This window comes from Vipera berus, assembly GCF_964194415.1.
Source record: "Vipera berus genome assembly, chromosome: 8".
Taxonomy (NCBI): domain Eukaryota; kingdom Metazoa; phylum Chordata; class Lepidosauria; order Squamata; family Viperidae; genus Vipera; species Vipera berus.
Genome location: NC_138211.1, coordinates 6,804,151 through 6,824,643, shown reverse-complemented (window position 1 = coordinate 6,824,643; position 20,493 = coordinate 6,804,151). Strand labels below are relative to the sequence as shown.

Genomic DNA, 20,493 nt, shown 5'->3' with positions numbered 1-20,493 from the left:
TAATCAGGGCAACTAAAGAGCTAATAATTTGATTGCTTCTCAGCCCCACTCAAGACGGGCAAAATCCCTTCCCTTTGTTAGAGAAATACTGGCTGTGAAGCCCAGATTGTAATTTAACTTAACATAATTCTGAGTACTTCATAAGGCAGAACATCAAACCCCATTGCTTCGTCTCCATCTAAATGTCCGGTATTTCCTGATGGAAGCTTTCTGAGAAATCCAGGTGTTCCAGTTTTGACTAGCTGCAGCAGAGCACAGTCATAAACTGAGAACTAGCTCATCCAAACCAAACTGTAAAACATCATTTAAACAAAAATCATTGCAGGTCAACTCAGTTCAGAAGTAAGGTTTTGAAATGCTGTGAGCTTTCTGTACAAAAAGTTTCTACAGGGGAAGCAAGAAAACTATCTTTCATCTCTCTGTGAGAAGGGACAGGAAGATGTAAAAAAACAACAACCCCAAACATATTCATTTCAAGATAAATTCTGAATGATGCCATTGTTAAAGGTACAATTAAAGAACACTAACTGAATTTTTGTGGTCTTAGGGAACTCTTTACCTGTCTCAGAGTAGCATCAACAGCTTAGACTTCAAGTTAGGTCCTGATGAAACAAGAACAGAACTCATCTTTTGTGTGAATGCCCAAGCAACTTGACCGATGAGGCCTTACATCTTTTTAAAAAAAATCTAATTAATAATGAATTTACTGTCTCAAAAGTCAGATGGGGACGTTAGTTGTGTGGCTTTAAAATGGGATGGGGCAACAGTTCTAGCAAACATGCTTAAGATCTCCATTTTCTTGTATCTTCTGGGCACAGATGGTGCTAACAATTCCCTAGGTTTAAGAAGTGAGAGGCAATTATGTTGCATTCCATTCTCTGGCTAGAACACAAAAGACTGTGATTCAAGTCCCTCCTTAGCCACGAAAGCTGGCTAGGTGACTTTGGGCCAGTCCTTCTCTCTCAGTCCACCTCACCTCAAAGGGACAATAGGAGAAAGAAGGTGTGCTGGGTATGTTCACCACCTTCAGGTACTTGTAAAAATAATAAAGGTGGGATACAAATAAATAAATTCTTCTGGAATTTGGAATCTCCCCCCCCTTTTAGGTCTCCAGCAAACAATTGTTGCCCTTATGGATATTGAGGTTGTTTCCTGAGATTCGTGAGTTATCCTTGTTTTATTGCTTCTTGCTTCATTTGACTGTTTTACTTTTGCAATGTTATTCACTTTGATTTTATCAGCTTCAAAACCCCAAATGAGTTGGTTTGATTTGGCAGTATACAAATGTAATAAAGGAAGGAACAAATAAATAAATGAATGTTTAGCAACTCCATGTTCTAATGGCAACTTAATTGCACAAACAGCTGCAATTTTTGCAGAACTGCCAGCAGATCAGTATCTGCCTCTAAGTGACAACGTCAGTGTGATATTTTTCTTCCTCAAAGCTCAGGATTTAAGGTTGTGGATTTCAGAAGAACTGGATTTCAAACTAAGTTGTTACAAAAGTGGTTGACGACCTTCATCTAGTAGTTGGACAAGTCATTTTATATTTTCTGTTTTAAGTTCAGTATTAAATATTGGTTGAACCAGCCAGCCTGTAGCATGGAGAATACTGTATTTTCTGTTTTCTGTTCTCCTCCTTCTGGGAGGAGGGGGCTCCGTGGTATCCGAAGCAGAACATCCAGATTCAGCCATAGTTTCCTTCCATACAGCATTAAACTTGTGAACTCTCCTCCTTCCGTTATATATTCAAGATGGACAGTGTTTAATATTTGTTATGTATATGTAGGTGGTGTGGGTCTATACATATGTTGTATATAGTATGTTTAGGTGTGTGTCATGTATGTGTTCACTTTGACAGCGGGCAACTAAATTTCATTTTTGATGTGTGCCATTGTGCCCACAGTAAAAAAAATGACAATAAAGGTTATCCTATCCTATCCTATCCTATCCTATCCTATCCTATCCTATCCTATCCTATCCTATCCTATCCTGTCCTGTCCTGTCCTGTCCTGTCCTGTCCTGTCCTGTCCTGTCCTGTCCTGTCCTGCCCTATCATATCATCTTGTCTCGTCTCATCTCGTCTCATCTTGTCTCGTCTCACCTCATTCTCTTCTCTCTCTTCTCTTCTCTTCTCTTCTCTTCTCTTCTCTTCTCTTCTCTTCTCTTCTCTTCTCTTCTCTTCTCTTATCATCTTATCTCATCTCATCTCATCTTATCTTATCTTATCTGTATTTGAGAGCCTGCACTTATACAAACCAAAGAAAGTCTTTTATTTGCTCAGACTGTAAGCAAACTATTGACTATTCATCATAAAGGACAGTTCTTTATTTCAGAAAGCTGTTCCTTAGATTTATTTATATTGATAAAAGATGTATGTGTAGCTCATGGTTAAACTGTGGAGTCCTTAATGCTTTCTGAGCTGGGTGGTTTTCTTGCAGATATTTCATTACCCAACTAGATAACATCAGCAGCACTAATGATGTTAGTTAGTTGGACAATGAAACATCTGCAAGAAAACAACTAACCTCAGAGAACATTAAGGACTCCACCGATTTCTTTCTTTTTAAAAAACTCCCTGTGGTCCTTTACTTTGGTCCTTCATCTTTTACCATGGAGATGCACAGACAATGTGCTTGATGTACATTTAATGCAGTCAGATTGCAGAAAACCTTTTGCATATCAGTTTCTAAGAACTTTATAGCTTTTGATGCCTTTTAGATACATTTATTCAAATACGCATTTTTGTAAAATTTTCCTTGGTTTAGGTCTTAAGTTAAAGCAAAGTTATCAACATATTACATTTTCAAGCTGTTTGAACCTCTTTCAGATTTGCATATGACCTTTATTTTTTCCCGAGAAAATATGGTCACTGTCACTATGCCTCATCCATGGATAGACTCTACTTCCATAGCCTGAGTAGCCAATACAGATAGTCCTTGACTTATGACAGCTCATTTAGTGACCGTTTGAAGTTACAACACCCCTGAAAAAAGTGACTTACACAACCGTTTTTCACACAGCTGTTGCAGCGTCCCTGATGGTGACGTGATCAAAATTCAGACACTTGGCAACTGACCCATATTTATGACGGTTGCAGTGTCCCGGAGTCATGCGATCCCCTTTTGCGACCTTCTGACAAACAGTATCAATGGGGAAGTTAGATTCACTTAACAACCATGTTATTAACTTAACAACTGCGGTCTGATTCACTGAACAACTGTGGCGAGCAAAGTAAAAATGGGGCAAAGCTCACTAAAATTGTCTTGCTTAGCAACAAAAATGCTCAGTTGTGGCCACTTGTTGAGGACTTCTTCGCTCAAACCATGGCCAAGCATTGTAACTCAAGGGGCCAACCCAAATTACTGCAGATCACATGACTATCATTTTTAACCATCCCATTTCCAAGAGCAAGCCTTTCCCCCCCCCCCCCCCTAAAAATATTCTTGTGACGTCCTTGCAGGCCTTAAAAATGGCGACTGCATCTCAGGAGCATGGAAGCACTTGCTTTTTGATGATGATGATGATGATGATAACTTTATTGTCACTTTGAATTTACACCAATCGGCATACATCAAAATGAAATTTCGTTGCATACAGCTCTCAAAGGGTCACCACCTCCGATATATACTCCTTGTTCGGGGCCCGCTCAAATTTCACATTGTCCATTTTAGTCTCCAGGGAGTGAACGATGGCAAACAGGACAGATGGAAATGGGGCTCCATGTGGATTAGCCCTCAAATTCGCTTGTATTCTGACAACCTTGCCTTCTTTCCTTTTTCTGATCCTGACTCTTCCACCTTTTCCTTTAAGAGGCCTTGCTTCTTTTCACCCCTGGAGCACGCTGCTGCCGCCACCATCAACTCCTCCAAAAGCCTCTCTCTCTCTTCCTCTGGGCCTGTTGACAGCCTCATCCAGTTCCTTCGCTCCATAAGCTCCAGGTCCTCTCCTCCTCTGCCTCCCCTGGAGACAGCCCTGATTTGCAATACAATCCATCACTGGGCCAGCAGTCAGATCTTGCTGCTGGTAGAACAAATTCAAACTGCGCCAACGACTTTTAACGGTCTCACCAACAGTTCCAAAACAACTAGAAACCCACCATGCCAGCAAAGATTGTCGGTCATATGTCATATGGTACCTTAGTTCCACCATATTGCTCAAACACATTAAAATCTTCCTGATCATGTGGCCTATAGCCCTTACTATCCCTCCCAAAACTATTTGCCTTCAAGAGCCAATGCAGCCGCAGCCATTCCAGGCGCCGCCATCTTTTCTTTCATCCTCTGGAGTTCCTCGTTTCTTTGTCCACCTAGATAACCGCTACCCACAGCCTACAGTCACAGAATAAATAAACGTATTAAAAAAGGAGTCAAGTAGAACATTCGACAGCTGGTTGCCAGTCCTTTGCTTCAGTTCCATGGGTGCATTTTGCTCTTTTTTCACTGTATACACAGCAGAGCCATGAAGCCAAAGGAAATAGCTGCGGGATCCTGCCAGAAATTTCATGTTTTCCAAAAGCTCTGTGAACGGTTTCCTGCACCTGTGATTCCAGGTTTTGGTTCATGGTCAGCAGAAACAACTGTGTCTTGAACGTCTGAAGGCTATTTTCAGGGGGCCTGGAGAAAAAGAGCCAGAATCCTGCAACTCTAAACCCAGATCTTTTCAGGCTTGTATATCTGCAACCATGAGGTAGACTTTGCTCTAAACACTTGGTTAAGATTCAATGCTTCTTATGCTGATGGGAAATGATCTAATTACACGAAAGGCATCTTTTCCCTCAGGACAATGCCATTTTTCCTGGCAAGCTGGGTAAATGTTCTTCCAAAAATACATTCTTCTTTCTTGTTAGTTCTTAAGTTCTTTCTATTTTATTTTGCCATTCCACTTTTGCAGAGTTATCCTCAGGGATCCAGGTCACTAGAGGTCCTATATTCAGTTTCAACTAATCTTCATTGGCAGTTTTCCTTTAAACAGAGCCTTATTTCACAATGAGAAAGTCCAGCGAAATGATTTTCCTGACTGACTGGCTTATGCCTAGATATTTAGAATAAGCGCAAAGCTCACATTGATTCACACTTGTTGATTCTTCCTACATGTGTTGACCTACTGCTGTTCGTACTGAAGACTAGTAGATCCAGGGCTTGAGTGGGAAATACAGCTAAAGAAGAAACAGCCTCTGAAGCTACGTCTCCGTGCGTCGTCACACTGAGTATAATGTCTAAAGGAAACACTTTCTGTTGATCGGTTACTGATACCCTGTTTACAGAATAACTCAACCTGTTAACAAGAGGTTAACATTTCTAATTCCATTGATTTCCCCCCATAAGAATGAAGAACAGAATCACAATTAATTTGTCTCATATGAACAATAACAATCGCACCTTTCCAGGACACTGCAAAAAAAAATGCAGAGTACCACGTTCAGCTATTATAAAACAGTTCCATTTCTGTTCTGCAAAACAGCCTGAGAAATGCCTCTTCCTAAGGCCGTTTCTTGAACAAACTAACTCCCCAAATTCAAGCCCAGGGGAAATAAGCACAAATGGGGTCATTTCATGCAACCTTAAGCCAACGGCCCATGATTTTCTCATCAAAAATTGTGTGATTACTCAATTCTTATGCATTAGTTAAAGCAAGCAGGAAACCATAATCAAGATTTAAAAAAACACAGGAAATCTGTTACAAGTCTGTCTCCCTGTTGTATAAATTGAAGTAGCGGCCCATCATGACTGGGCTGAGAACTGATTTCTGAGAAGCCACCTTGGTAAGGCAATGTCGTTAAGCCACAATGTTGTGAGTGAACAGTATCCCAAATTGGAGACACTCTAGAACCTATCTAGAGCTGATAATGAGATAGGCGCCTTGGAAAAACACACATCTTCAGACTCCTTTCTAATCTGCTTATTGTTGTTACTATAGCTGTAGTAAGTATAGTGCATACAGTACGTTAGTAGTTCTTTCCATTGTAAAAATCCCAGTGTGGCTTACAACAGTGTAAACACGCAATTACAAAATTAAAACAATCCGTTAAAAGGTCAAACCTTCTTCTTAGAAGTAGAGGGCTTTACCAGAGATGCAGCCAAGAACTATGAATGTCAGAAGCTGTATTATTATAGAAACTAGATAAGCAATTCCTCACATTTTCTAGTATAGAATTAGCCCAGAATATCCTACTTTTGACAAGAGTTTGGAGCTTTGATGAATAATCTCACATGGACAATCCAGGACAGAGACAATTCTTGGAAACCAAGGTGGAGCATCTGACCTTATAACCCATTCATCCTCTGGTTTCAGATTATTGGATAAATCCAAGCTGAATAAATAGACACCGTATAGCTCATAATCTAAAAATGCAAATAATCATTCTTCGGACTGTTTTGATGAAAGTTTTTTTCCTGAAGGACAAGATCAAGTGTGGCTTAGCAACATGTCACTTATATTATGCATATTACGAACTTGATCAGGATGATGAAACTTCAAAATCCATTTACTGATTAAGCATAGCACGAGAGCTCCCCGTGCCAAATAAAAACCACATTGGTTAAAAAGAAGATGTTTGTTACCCTTAATTTCCAGCCTTTGAGAGTCCATTTGAGAAGGACATAAAATTGTTTCTGTCTTCTATAAATCAGCCGAGTGTTTTTAAGTTCTCTACAAGGAACTCCCAACTCAATTTGTGGCTTGGTAAAAAAGTGTGGGCAGCTGGCTCCATAAATCATAAGCAAAGACATGCAGCTCCAGTTTGTAAGATGTGCTGATTTGTTCCTCTGGTGAGTAAATCAACATCTAAACCTCATATTCTTTGTGCTGTGTGTGAGAGAGAGAGAGAAAGAGAGAGAGAGACAAAGCAGGCATAGCTGTCCTACTGGCCAAGGTGGCCAAAATATTCATTGAACCCCCTTCTTTTCATATTTGTTTCTTATGCATCCTGTGATTGAAGGGACTTTGGGATTATGATACAAAACATTGTGATAGCAATGACGGTATCCATAATAAAAATTGATTGATTAATTGTGATAGCAATGGGTGGCACCAAGCTGTTCATTCCTCCTAACAGATGACTCAGAAGACAAATAGGAATGGAATTCCAGATCTCAGAAAGCCTGGAGGAGTCCACGTGCCTTAACCCTCCTCAGATGTTCACATTCATTATGGGGCTTCTCAAAGTAGGGGAAACAGTGTGTTATGGGGCGTGGTCACAGATGTGACTCATGGGCGTAAAAGAAATCTTCTGGAAGCTATTCAAGCAGAGAGTTGTCATGTCCACTGGGGCTGACTTTGCTGCAGGAATGATGGTAGCCTTGGAAAGAATCCATGAACATCCATCTTTTCCCCATCTTGGTTGAGAAAGATGCATTTCCCCAAAGAATATGGGTTTCCAAAAATTGAGTGCATACGTTGCAGGGGACTAAAGCTGCCCTCAAAATTTCCTCATTTTGGCTCTTCTGGACCCCTTTCTGACATCATGTATGTGTCTTGGGATGGATGGTTTTGGTGGTTGGAAAAAGCTGTTCCCTTTCTCCCTTCGTACACATAGGCACATAGGCACATACGCACACACACACACACACACACACACACACACACACACACACACACAGAGAGAGAGAGAGAGAGAGAGAGACACAAGGAGGGGCAGGCTTCTTTCATCATGGTGCATGGTATCGCTGCTTCTGGTAACACTGTATATTGGTCATGATTTGTTCTCCTGGGTAGCTTTCTCTTGCATAAATTTTCCAATCTCCCTTTCTCAGCCCAGATTTCCTGCCACTTGGCTTCCCAAGATGATGTAAGAGAGAAGATCTCTTCACTTTGTCATGGATAATGATGTATCTCCGTTTCACAGCTCCCACTGCTGGTCCTGCCTAGGGCAACCATATCTGGGGTGCAAGAAACTACATTGCCACAGAGAGATACAAAAAACCAGGGCTTTTTTTCTCATAGAACGCTCAGAACGGAGTTCCGGCACCTTTTTTGGATGGAACCTTGTAGGGTAGGCAAGGCAGGTTGTATGACATGTGTGAGTTCCGGCAACTTTTTCTTTTACAAAAAAAGCACTGCAAAAAACTCTTCCCCGTTGTGACCCTCCAGTAGCAATCTGGATTTTTGTAACTGGATAGGTAACCCTCATTTTCTAAACAAAGTTACTTGCAGCTTTACGACCCATTCTCTGATCTTATTCATCTCAGCTCGCTGTAATGTTCTTCCTGGGACCTTCTAGGTAGGATCTTCAGTCAGTTGGATAGTTTGATTTCACAGCAGGGTTGAATTACTTGATCTAATTTAAAGATTTGCCCTAAACAACGTATGAAAGAGGATATGTGCATATTTATGTAACGGTTATGGTGTAAAAGGGCTTGGTGATGAAAACACACGCTTTCCCAGAAGACAGGGAATTTTAGAAGAGAGAAAATCCTTGGAAGAACTCAATGTTAAGGGCAATTCCTCATGGACCAAATGCTTTTTATAAACTTAAGTATGTTATCAAATATTGGAGCTGAGAAAGGCATTGTTTACAAAATTTTCCAGATTCAAGAACAGCAACGTTTAAATATTGCTTTTGGAATCATGCTGTTGGCCACAACTGAAGAGAGAATTCTCCTCCTTCTCCTCCTGAAAGAGATGAAAAGGCATGGAGATTACTGAGCATAAAATAATTATTTTATGAGCATAGTTCAAGGTGTTGATTAAGGTTATAAATTGCTTAGAGGTTGATAATATTTATTGGATTTATTGAATTAGCAGAAGAGGCTTTGTTAAAGTGGAAATGAATACACTTCCTTGGAGGCTGTTTTTTACCTCTAATTATTTAAACTTAAAGGAAATACTTAAGTCTTTCTTCAAACTTTTTGATAAATTAATTTAATTAGCTGTACGTTTTTAAATCTTTGTCTGTCCTAAGCATCTTCATCCAGGCAACATCAATATATGCCATTGTTTTTATTGTGTTTTAATTGTTTTCACTTCATTTTAGATTATTAATTACTTGGCATGCCGTAGGGTCAGCAAGGATATAAATATAAATCCAAATAATAAATAAAAGGAAATAGTAATAATGAGATGGTCTCTACCATTTACTGCAGTTTAAAAACTTAACCCAAGACAAATGAGGATGTTACTGGAAAAGCAGATCCCTCAGAAATTGCATGGCATAATATTGTCTGTGTGTGGGGGGGGGGGGCAACAAAAGCGTCTCAGAAAAAGACAATAGCTACTTTACTTGGTTTGATTCTGAGCAAATTACATGGTGTTGCCATCATTGGGGGTTGAGTGTGAATAATGAAGGCTTGACACAGGAATAGCTTCCCACTTACAAAGCTACATGATCTTCCCAGAGAAGAGTCCCCTTAGTTGTTACTTAGTTGTACTTCAGAGGTTTTGTTTTCCTGCAAAATACTTGGGAATAAATTGGATTTTTTCTGACCCTGGATGAATGACAGATTTTGCTTAAGCCTTCCAAACAATTGAAATTCATTCCCAAGGTCACCATATTACAAAAAAAGATGTTGGGGCTTTGGGAAAAAGTGCAAAGAAGACCAACTAAGATGATTAAGGCTTGGAGACTAAAATATATGAAGAATGGTTGCAGGATTTGGGTTTGGCTAGTCTAGAGAAAAGAAGGACTTGGGGGACATAATGGCACAGTAGTCCAGTATTTGAGAGGTTGCCACAAAGAGGAGGGGGATCAACTTATTTTGTCCTACCACAGGGTAGGACAAGAAGCAACGGATGGAAACTAATCAAGGAGAGAAGGAAGCTGGAATTAAAGTTGTGGGTGCTTCATCACTGGAGGGTTTTTTTTTTTAGAAGAGATTGGACAACCATTTGTCTGAAATGGTATAGGGACTCCTGCTTGAGCAGGGAGTTGAACTAGAAGACCTCCAAGGTCCCTTCCAACTCTATTCTGATTGAAGTCTTACCTTTCACTCACATGTGTATTTAGAGCAATTAACCAGTTGAACAACTTGCCTCCAGAAGTTGTGGTGGTCCAGCACTGGAGGTTTTTAAGAAAAGATTGGACAGCCATTTGTCTGAAATGGCATAGTGTTTTGGGCTTGAGCGGGGGGTTATTTATTTATTTATTTATTTATTTATTTATTTAATAATATTTCTATACCGCCCTTCTCCCGAAGGACTCAGGGCGGTGAACAGGGCAAGAATAAAAATACAGAATTACAAAAATTAAAAAAGGATTAAATACATGCCCACTAAAAACAATCAATACAATATTAAAACCCCAATAAAACAACAATAAAAAACCCCACCAATCCCCCATCAGGCCAGGCCGGCTTGTTTGAATAAGAGTGTTTTTAGATCGCGACGGAAGGAGCGAAGATCGGGCGCCATCCGGAGCTCAACCGGTAACTGATTCCATAGCTCCGGGGCGCCCACAGAGAAGGATCTCCCCCTGGGGGCCACCAATCGACATTCTCTGATCGGTGGCACCCTGAGGAGACCCTCTCTGTGGGAGCGCACAGGGCGAAGGGAGGTTGATGCCGGCAGCAGGTGTTCCCTAAGGTACTAGACTAGAAGACCTCCCAGGGCCTTTCCAATTCGGTTATTCTGTTATTTTGCTAGTGATTGCAGCGTGCAATTTTTTTAAAAAAAGGAGAAAGGGCAGGGTTTGCTGGCCAGTGTAATTTCCCAGGACTTCCTATCTGAATGTCTGTCAGTCCTGCCCTCCTTCTCCTGAAAGAAAACTAGAGAAAAAGCCACATTCCAGCATTATCACTTCTGCCTCCCCTCCCTTCCTCTGAGCCCTGATGGGCAGATGCCAAGGACTTGTGTGATGGGAAAATGCCCAGAGACCAGTGGGAACAGCTCCCGGAGAGGATATGAGCCATTTTAGAAGCTTAACTTCCAGCACCTGTTCTCCCACTGAAAGGCGATGTGTGTAGGGAGATACGTTTTCTATTTGTGTGGCTTTTACATAGAAGTGATGTAAGACCAAGGATTCATTTTATCCAGCGTCCTCTTTTTAGCAATAGCCAACTGGATGTCACCAGCCTGAGCTGGTTTTATTCCTGTACTCTCATTCTAGCTGTGCATAGAATCAGAAAGACCTCCGAGACATCTAGGTTCCCTAATGCATCTCCCGGAGACCTGCAAAAGCTGTCATCAAATTAGGAATTTCCATGTAGCAGCAGGCAGAGATGATTAAATACACAGCTGGAATGTCATCACTGATTATTGATTGATTATATGCCATCAAGTTGTTTTTGACTCCTAGCAACCACAGAGATTTTCCCCATAAAGATCTGTCCCTAACCTTTCATGTCTCTGAATGTCATCACAATAACTCTATTTAACTTTAGCAGAAATGTTGAGGCAACCGAAATAAGTCACACTTCATTTTTCTTCTACGCACAACCCTGGCATGCTACTTAAAGGGACAAGTGAGACCTTCAGATCGAAAGAAAGCTGTGCACCTTTCTATCATGTCACTTTTGCCCAGTCTGGTGCCTTCCTTTGATATTTGGACTATAAGTCAATGGAAAGTCTCAGTCATCCAGGTCATGGTTATCCCAAAGGTGCTTTTTCACGAGGCGACTGGACTTCTTTGTTTTTCTTTGAAGACGTTTTGCTTCTCATCCAAGAAGCTTCTTCAGCTCTGGAGCTGAAGAGCTGAAGAAGCTTCTTGAACGAGAAGTGAAACATCTTCAAAGAAAAAACAAGAAAGTCCAGATGCCTTGTGAAAAAGCACTTTTGGGATCTGGAGTATAAGTTCCACAATTCTTAGCCAATATTGTAAGAATACCATTCTGCTACATTTTGTATACTTCTGTTGTACTGCCACAAAGAAGAGGGTGTTAACCTATTCTCCAAAGAACCTGAGGACAGGACAAGAAGCAATGGGTGGAAACTAACCAAGGAGAGAAGCAACCTGGAACTAAGGAGGAATTTGACAGTGAAAACAATCAGTGGAACGACCTGCCTCCAGAAGTTGTAGGTGCTCCAACACTGGAGGTTTTCAAGAAGAGATTGGGCATCTGTTTGTCTGAGTTAGTATAAGGTTTCCTGCCTGAGCAGGGCATTGGACTAGAAGACCTCCAACTATATTATTTTGTTAGACAGTAGTTTCTATTTTTTACTTTCATTTTTCAAAGACTACCTGGACAAATCCCTTCAGTTTTCTTGGTAAGGTTTTTCAGAAGTGGTTTGACATTGCTGCCTTCCTAGGGCTGAGAGAAATTGACTGGCTCAAGGTCACCCAGCTGACTTCATGCCCCAAATGAGACTAAAATTCATAATCTCTTGGTTTCTAACCTGATGACTTAGCAACTACACTACACCAAATTGACTATCAGTTCGACTTATAGGGACTTAAAAACCATCATACTGAAAAATGCCCTCAAGTCTATTTTGTTCAAATTTTTTTTTGCTCTCTCAAGCAGGTGGTTTTTTTGTTTCTTTTTATGGGAGGGCACTATTCATTTCTTTGGAATCCTGCTAATTTCTGCTGAGTTGGGGGAAGAGGTTGAAATAGATCTGGATATACAAAGAATATCCTTAGTTGGAAGGCTAAAATGTAACTCCCTGGGCATTAGTACTACTGCAAACGATCTGGACAAGATCAAGTCACTCTTCCCAGCATCCTTTTCCTTGCATCCAGGATCTTCATCTGCTGTAATTTAAGAAAGAATAAATCTTTGGGGTTTGCATTCAAAGTGTCATAAGCCTACTGATATTATGACTGGAATTTAAGTTACAAGAATAATTGTCCTTAGTGGGAGCAAAGGTTTTTGACCTGGCAGGACTACAATGAAATAAAATGAAAGTCCCTGAAAGGAATGGAATGTGTGATTTGATAGCGGCTTTCTTAAAGTATACATCTATGTTATAATTCAAGAACTTGCTCATTTGTGGTGGTGCAGTGATTAGAATGCAGTACTGCAGGCTTCCTCCGCTGACTGCTGGCTGCCTGCAATTTGGCAGTTCGAATCTCACCAGGTTCAAGGTTGAATCAGCCTTCCATCTTTTCAAGGTCGGTAAAATGATGACCCAAAATGTTGGGGGCAACATGTTGACTCTGTAAACCGCTTAGAGAGGGCTGTAAAGCACCGTGAAGTGGTATATAAGTTTAAGTGCAATTGCTATCCTTCCTTCCTTCCTTCCTTCCTTCCTTCCTTCCTTCCTTCCTTCCTTCCTTCCTTCCTTCCTTCCTTCCTTCCTTCCTTCCTTCCTTCCTTCCTTCCTTCCTTCCTTCCTTCCTTCCTTCCCTCTGGCAATAGGTTAAATAACACTATAACAGAGTTGGAAGGGACCTTGGAGGTCTTCTATTCCAACCCCTTGTTCAAGCAGGAGAGCCTATTTCATTCTGAATAAGTGGCTGTCCAGTCTCTTCTTAAAAATCTCCAGTGATAGAGCACCCACAACTTCTGAAGGCAAGGCCTTCCACTGATGAATTGTTTTAACTGTCAGGAAATGTCTCCTTATTTCTAAGTTGAATTTATTACTCAACCTGCTTTAGGGAAGCCTTTTATTATAGAATGGCAAAGATGTTAATTGTTAGGTCTACCAACCTCCATTCCAGAAGAACACTTCTTCCCACAGTACCATGGAAAAGCAATTAAAGAATTCTACATAGGTAGAATTCTCTCTCTCTCTCTCTCTCTCTCTCTCTCTCTCTCTCTCTCTCTCTCTCTCTCTCTCTCTCTCTCTCTCTCTCTCTCTCTCTCCATCCTATCATCTACCTATTATTTATCTAATCACTAGGAGTTGAAAATGATCATAATCAATGAAGCCAGCAATTTATTTCATCTCATGGTGGAACTATAATCTAAAGTTGGTCTGAAACTGAAGAGAATATAGACTGTCCTCCCAACAATTCTTGAGGAAACCTGTATTTTATCCTGTGCAAACCACACTGCAGTTGTTGAGTGTTTGCAACAGGACTATTGTAAGCCAGTCAACCCAATCTCTCCACAATCCAGGAGATGCCTCAACCAGACAGAAAAGTGATTGATTTTGTTTTGTTTTCCAGATGGAAAAGGGAATTCTTAAGTAACACCAGCTGCCTGCAATTAGTGCAGGTTCGCATCCCACCAGGCTCAAGGTTGACTCAGCCTTCCATCCTTCCGAGGTAGGTAAAATGAGGACCCAGATTGTTGGGGGCAATTAAGCTGACTTTGTAATAATGCCACTTGGGTGTGAAGGCTACTGCTAAGCTTGTAAGCCGCCCTGAGTCTTCGGAGAAGGGCGGGATATAAATGGAATTAAAATAAATAAATAAATTCTTATTGAAAAGGGAGTCCTATATCAACGAAAATATTCCTTCTCCCCTCCTTTTCTCTCTCTCCAATATTGTGGTTTAGCTGAATTGTTACGGGTGACTTTATGTCTCTACCACGAAAGGATTCTTGCTTTCCAGCAAGCCTAGTTGCTATGGTGAAGGGCTGAGGGACAAACCAACATTGCAACACTGGAAACGACACTCTACCATATCAAACAGTTAATTAGAACCATTTTGCCATCTGTTTTCCATTCGCGGGAAGGTTTTGAATCAATTTCTGCATGATTTATCACCTGTTTTCTGTGCTAATGTTTCAACTCTCTTTCGATGCATGTGTTGGAAAAGGGAATTTTGTACAACAGGAGAAAGATCGAATTAACTAGGAAGGGTGGACATATTTTTTAATCAGTAAGTTATCAGCCTCCCCCTTCTACAAAGATGAATTGGCCTGCAAGATGACGTGGATGACAGAACATCATGCAATTCTGTTGGGACCTTGTAGGCATCTTCAGTGTAACCTACAGCTTCTTCCTAGTGATCTTGGTTGTATAAGCCCTGAGGTCAATCAGAAGGGATGTGAATTTATATATTGAGGTAAATGCTTCAGATGGCCATTTTCCCCTTCTTGCCCTTGAAAGCTGATCCATTTCTTGTCTGCTTGAGATATGTGCTGAGTTGGAACTTGAGATGTTAGCATGTAAGGTAGTCCACACCCAAGATTCAGATACTTTTTCAGCTAGCACAACAACAGCAGTGGAGATTATTTGGAGACATGGCTTGGCAGCAGAAGGCAGCTAGAGACAAGGCTGAGGCATTAAGTTTGAATTTGAATGGATGTCTTACCACTGTAGGAGATTAAAACTGATCCTTACTGTAGTTGATTTAAGAATGAACTGGATCTCTTATCTTAACCCTAACCTTTTCTGCTCCTTAACTGTAATATTAGTTGGGTTAAAGCAGGGGAACAGAAGGGATATTCTGAGACTTCCATAGGAGCAAGACTCATGAATACCTGATTTCCAGGTAGTACTCCTTCCTCCTATAACTTGACCAATTTTCTGTCTTTAGCAGTTGTCTAGCAGCTCGCTAATTAATAGCCATTCATACTTTTATTTTCACTTGTTCATTTAAATAGTTTTTGACAACTTTAAAATTAAAGAAACCACTTCACAGCGTAATGGGAAGCAGCCCCGGTCCTTGAAGTTCAGTACAATTTGTGCTTTTCTGTTTGCGAGGACTCTTGATTCTTTCTTCAGAATATTTTCTTTCTTAAAATAACCAATCTGGTTTTCTGGCAAAGTGGTCCTTAAGCTGGGTTGTGTTTGTTTTTTTTTGCCATTGGTGAGCAAGAGTCTGTCTAAACTCGGAGACCTGTCTCTCTGCTTTGCAAAATTAAACAGTAGGAATGGAGACTTGTCACAAAGGGGATCTTTTTATACGTAGATATGCCTTTGGTTCTCTTGGGGTTTGCCTCACAGGCCTCTTTACTTCTGCATGCAAGGATCTCACAGGCTCATAAACCCCAAATGAGCATTCCTAATGCGCTATTTTAAAAAAAATGGCCTTCTAACAAATAATATCATCCTTATGTAAACATCCATAAATCATACGAGGGAGTAGACGTTTGGTACAGATTGTGAAGTATTGTTTGGTGGTGGTTGTTCCTTTATAAAATGATCCTTCTCTTTAAATCCATTTTCCTTTCTTTTGGCATCAGACTGCTGTTCCCAGCCCTTGGAGAGCAGAAAATAAAGCCTTTTTTTGCCAGCCCTCCATTATCACTGCAAATATCCATTTGATACAGTTTGAGCTTGGTGTGGGAACCATCCTTGCTACCTTTTGTACAGCTGCTGAAGCAAAGGAGGTGGGGACAGAGAGGAAATCTGAGGTAAAAAAAATCACATTTGGACAATAATATGACAGCTGGATTAGAGATTTAGGTTGCTCCCTTCCACATTTGAAGGAATTAAAAGGTGCACAGAGTTTGGCAAACGTTATTTCTGTCTGAAATTATCGGTGTGAAAGGAAAAGATCTTGACAGACGTAACAGATTGGAATTTTATGTCCGTTCTAGGAAAAGGAATTTAATCTGTTACTAATTTGCCCACATTATCGTCCCAATCATTCGCTACTTAGAGTGAAAGTCAATGCACATTGTTGGAGGAATGAAAAAAGGATTTAGCAATTCGATTTATTTAAAAGAAAATTGGAAGCTGATCAGACATGACCTGACACAGTGGGGTCCAGTGAACATTGCTTGAAGAGGAGACTTCTTGAAGGACTTGAAGGTCCATTTCATCTTCAAGGCAGGTGGGACCACCCTTTCATCCAAGGATGAATTCATCCCAGCTTGATCCCTAGTAAGCTAAGAGGGGAATGAAATGCTTTATCAACTTTGAGGCATGTTTTTGAAGAGAACATTTTTTGAAATTTTGCCAGATATTTATATTTTTCTATTATTTCACTCCAAATTTAATGAACCACTATAACCCGTTTTGGGGGTTGAGTGAAATGATGCTGACATATTCACTGGCATTTTATGTGCCCCTGTAGAATTTCTGGAGAAGTTCCATTTCAAGGTGTACAATATTATGACTTGTGCCCCCAAAGCAAATTAATGGAACCTTGATTGTACCATTGTGGTCATCATCTTGACATTTTTGACCACATCTTGTGGACATCTATCTTTTAAGCATGGATTGAATGGCAATTCTCTATGCTTAGCTATTGATCTAAGAGTAGAATTGATTTCCTGGCAGCTCTTGCGTAAGCTTCTAAACCATTAGCATTTAAATATGCCCATCTTCAAAATGATACCAGACCACCATAAGTCTGACCATGGTCAGAACTGCCTATATTTTTCTTGATTCAGCTTTAGGTGAATATGGAAGGATTCAGTGAATCTAAATGGATGATTTCTTCCCTTCCCTTCCCCTCAACCTAAACCAAGGATATGATCAAAATGCTCCCAACTAAATAAGCATCTCGAGCATCTGACTGTCTACTGTTGCAGAAGGCTGGACTAGAGACCATTTGGTCTGGTTGGGTGAACCTTCATTATGCTCCCTTCAAGACAAATGTCCTTCAACTCTGAAGCCCTTGGGTCTACATAATAGCCCACTGTGTTAGGAACAGAGAGAGTTATTTTGTATTCATGCTCTACACAATCAACACACAATGAAGATATTTGCCCTCAAGGGAGTCTGCTAATGGCTCTTGACTTGGGAGGGAACATCCCCCGCCCAACATCCCCCCTGAGTTCCCACCTCGTTGTGACCCACCATCTACATCTGATAAAGTTAGAAGTCATTCAGTTTAGGCTTCTACTCAAGTCACAAGACAAAGAAGGCATCTTTGTTGTTGTGGTGAGGAATAATCCAGTGTGAGGGCAACTAGGATATGGTGTTTCTATCATAGATGGCCGATATGTTCCATTGTACGCTTTTCCTCAAGTGGTATGAAATTTCAAGGTTTGCTTTTCACCAGGTTGCCCTATTCTGTGATAAATTCTAGAATCTTTAAATATCTCTTTTCTTACACACACACACACACACACACACACACAGAGAGAGAGAGAGAGAGAGAGAGAGAGAGAGAGAGAGAGAGAGAGAGAGAGAGAGAGAGAGAGAGAGGCTGAGAGATTGTTTAAAAAGTAGGACCTTTGCTGCCAAAGCAAGCACCATTATTAGGAATCCCCTCAGGTTCCCTCTCCTGAGCCATTAACAAGACGAACACATATATATCTAAACACACACACACAAGCAAAACCAATACCAAAACCACAAAATTAAAACAAAAAAAACAAAAACAAATACCTGGAAGCCACTGAATGGATTTTGTAGATTGGAGGGAATAAATAGAAACATCCAAGTACTGCGCTATTTCAGACCAAAGAAAGCAGATGAGAATCACTTTTATTATACTGTATTTCAATACACCACCATCCTCACCCTACAGGGCAAAAATGCCATTTTTGATCAACGTGAGTACAACTAAACCCGAAACACGTAAAATCTTAATCCAAACATAATGAGGGCTTACATTTTCTTAACTCTAATAATAGTTTCTACCTGATACCTGCCTCAAAGAAAATATTTTAGTGTCAGATTCTTCAATGGGGGATAATGGTTAATACAAGGTTGGGGTGGGTGGGAATCCATTCCAGTCCACTCTCCGATGTGAAACTTTACCAGGTAACTTGGGGACCATTGGGAGACAGAAGGAGACACCAAGCACAGGTGGCCCTCAACTTACAACATTTTGTTTAATGACCATTTGAAGTTACAATGGCACTGAAGGAAGTGACGTATGAACATTTTCCACCCTTGAGTCATCCCTGCGGCAACTGGTTCTTATTTATGATGGTCGCTGTGTCCCAGAGTCATGTGATCACCTGTTGCGACTTTCTGACCAGCAAAGTCAATGGGGGAGCCGGATCCACTCAATGACCTAATGTTACTAACCTAACTGCAGCAGTTCACTTAACAGCTCTGGCAAGAAAGGTCATGAAATGGGGCAATGCCCACTTAATAACCATCTTGCTTAGCAGCAGAAATTTTGGACTCAATTGTAGTTGTAAGTGGAGGACTGTCTACTGGTCACTAGTGGAAGATTGATGGACTGATGGTCCTCTATGAAGAAAGGCCAAATCCTGTTTTCTCATAAACCTTACAGATTGATTACAATCCCCCCTCCCCCCACCCCAGCCTGGTGTCAACGCTGCTAACATCGAATGTTATTGCTTGCCAAGAGATGAAGAAGTAGCCATTTCATATGTTAAACTTGTGTATTGCTTTAAGAGATTGAGTTTAAGGCTGGGAGGGGGAAAGAGGAGGATTGTACCTCCAAGGCCATCTCTAATTAAAGAAGATAATACCTTGGCAGGTTTTCTAAGGGAAGGGAAACTGATTCTTTAAATTAATTGGAGAATATGATTAATGACAAAATTAGAAAGGTGGAGAATTGTGTTTTAATATATTTTGCAAGGGATTCCAGCTTCCTTCAAGCAAGCATTTGCCGGTGTATTAGGCGAAGTAAAGGACTTTTAAGGTAAACAATGCCTCAGAGTCACTTGAAAAGCCCATATGTCAGAAATTTGACACCTGGAACATTCCTGGCTCTCAAGTAGAAGCAAAAGGTTTAAAGGATGGAAAACCTGGTCCATGGAAATGTCTGAGCAGCCTTCTGCCATCAAAGCTCCAGATGTTTAAAACTTTACGAAACACGAGGATCCATTCATTTGAGTTCTTGCACTTGAAACCTGCGCTGGACCTCGTGGCTTCAGTGGCTCCTTCCAACAATAAGGTTCCTTGACGTGCTAATTTCATGGCTTGTAATTTTGATGGGTGGGTGGGTGGGGAGTAGATGCTACATTGAGATTTGCAAGGTTGCCAGATGGAAGATTGACATTTTATGTGTTCTTCTGGGGGAAAAAAATGTACCTAGGTTACAGTGCTTGTTAGGACCAGAGGAATTAACACTGGCAGTTTTAGGTTTGAAATATCAAGACTGCCGAAGGGAAATACTTTCACTTGAATTCAATATTCCTGTATTCTGTTAATCAGTCTCCATGCTCAGATGGAAATCAGCAGCCCTGAATATAATATCATATGACACGTGAGAACAATTGGTTTGCGACCTTCAGAGTAGATGGACTTCTTACCATATGACACGTGGTAAGACCTACAGTATTTTTTGAGGGGTGGGGTGGGGGTGGGGCAAAAAGAAAACAGAGTTTTCCTTAATTATTCCCAAACTATAGAATGCCTTTTTAAAGGTAAAATTCAACCCTCCTTCTCTTGATATTTAGAAAATGTGTAAAGATGCACCTCTTTTTCCAGATGTTAATTGTTAGTTGATTGTTATACTCATGCTTACCAGAACATTAATTTCAATTTAGAGGATTGCTTTATATTTAACCGACAGGGGTGTGATGCCTCACTGATTAAAGATGCTGAGCTTGTCAGTTGGTAGACATGGGTTCAAGACCCAACTGCCACAGGATAGGGTGAGCTCCCATGACTTGCCCCACCTCCTGCCCACCTAGCAGTTTGAAAGCATGCAAGTGTGAGTAGATAAATAGGTACCACTTCTGTGGGAAGGTAACAGCAAGAAAACAGCAAGAGCCCTCCGGGGCGCAGTGGTTAGAATGCAGTATTGCAGGCTACTTCTGCTGACTGCTGGCTGCCAGCAGTTTGGCAGTTCGATTCCCACTGGCTCAAAGTTGACTCAACCTTCCATCTTTCTTAGGTCGGTAAAAT

At 40.8% G+C, this 20,493-nt stretch overlaps 1 long non-coding RNA gene across 1 annotated transcript in view; it reads right to left on the bottom strand.

Moving 5' to 3' along the window:
• Positions 1-16,441: 16,441 nt before the first annotated feature.
• The window catches only part of LOC308671718, a 41,755-nt gene continuing 37,703 nt past the window's right edge, over positions 16,442-20,493 (bottom strand). Inside the window, exon 3 of the long non-coding RNA XR_014027281.1 lies at positions 16,442-16,598. This is a non-coding gene — a long non-coding RNA (uncharacterized lncRNA). The remainder of the gene's footprint in view (positions 16,599-20,493) is intronic.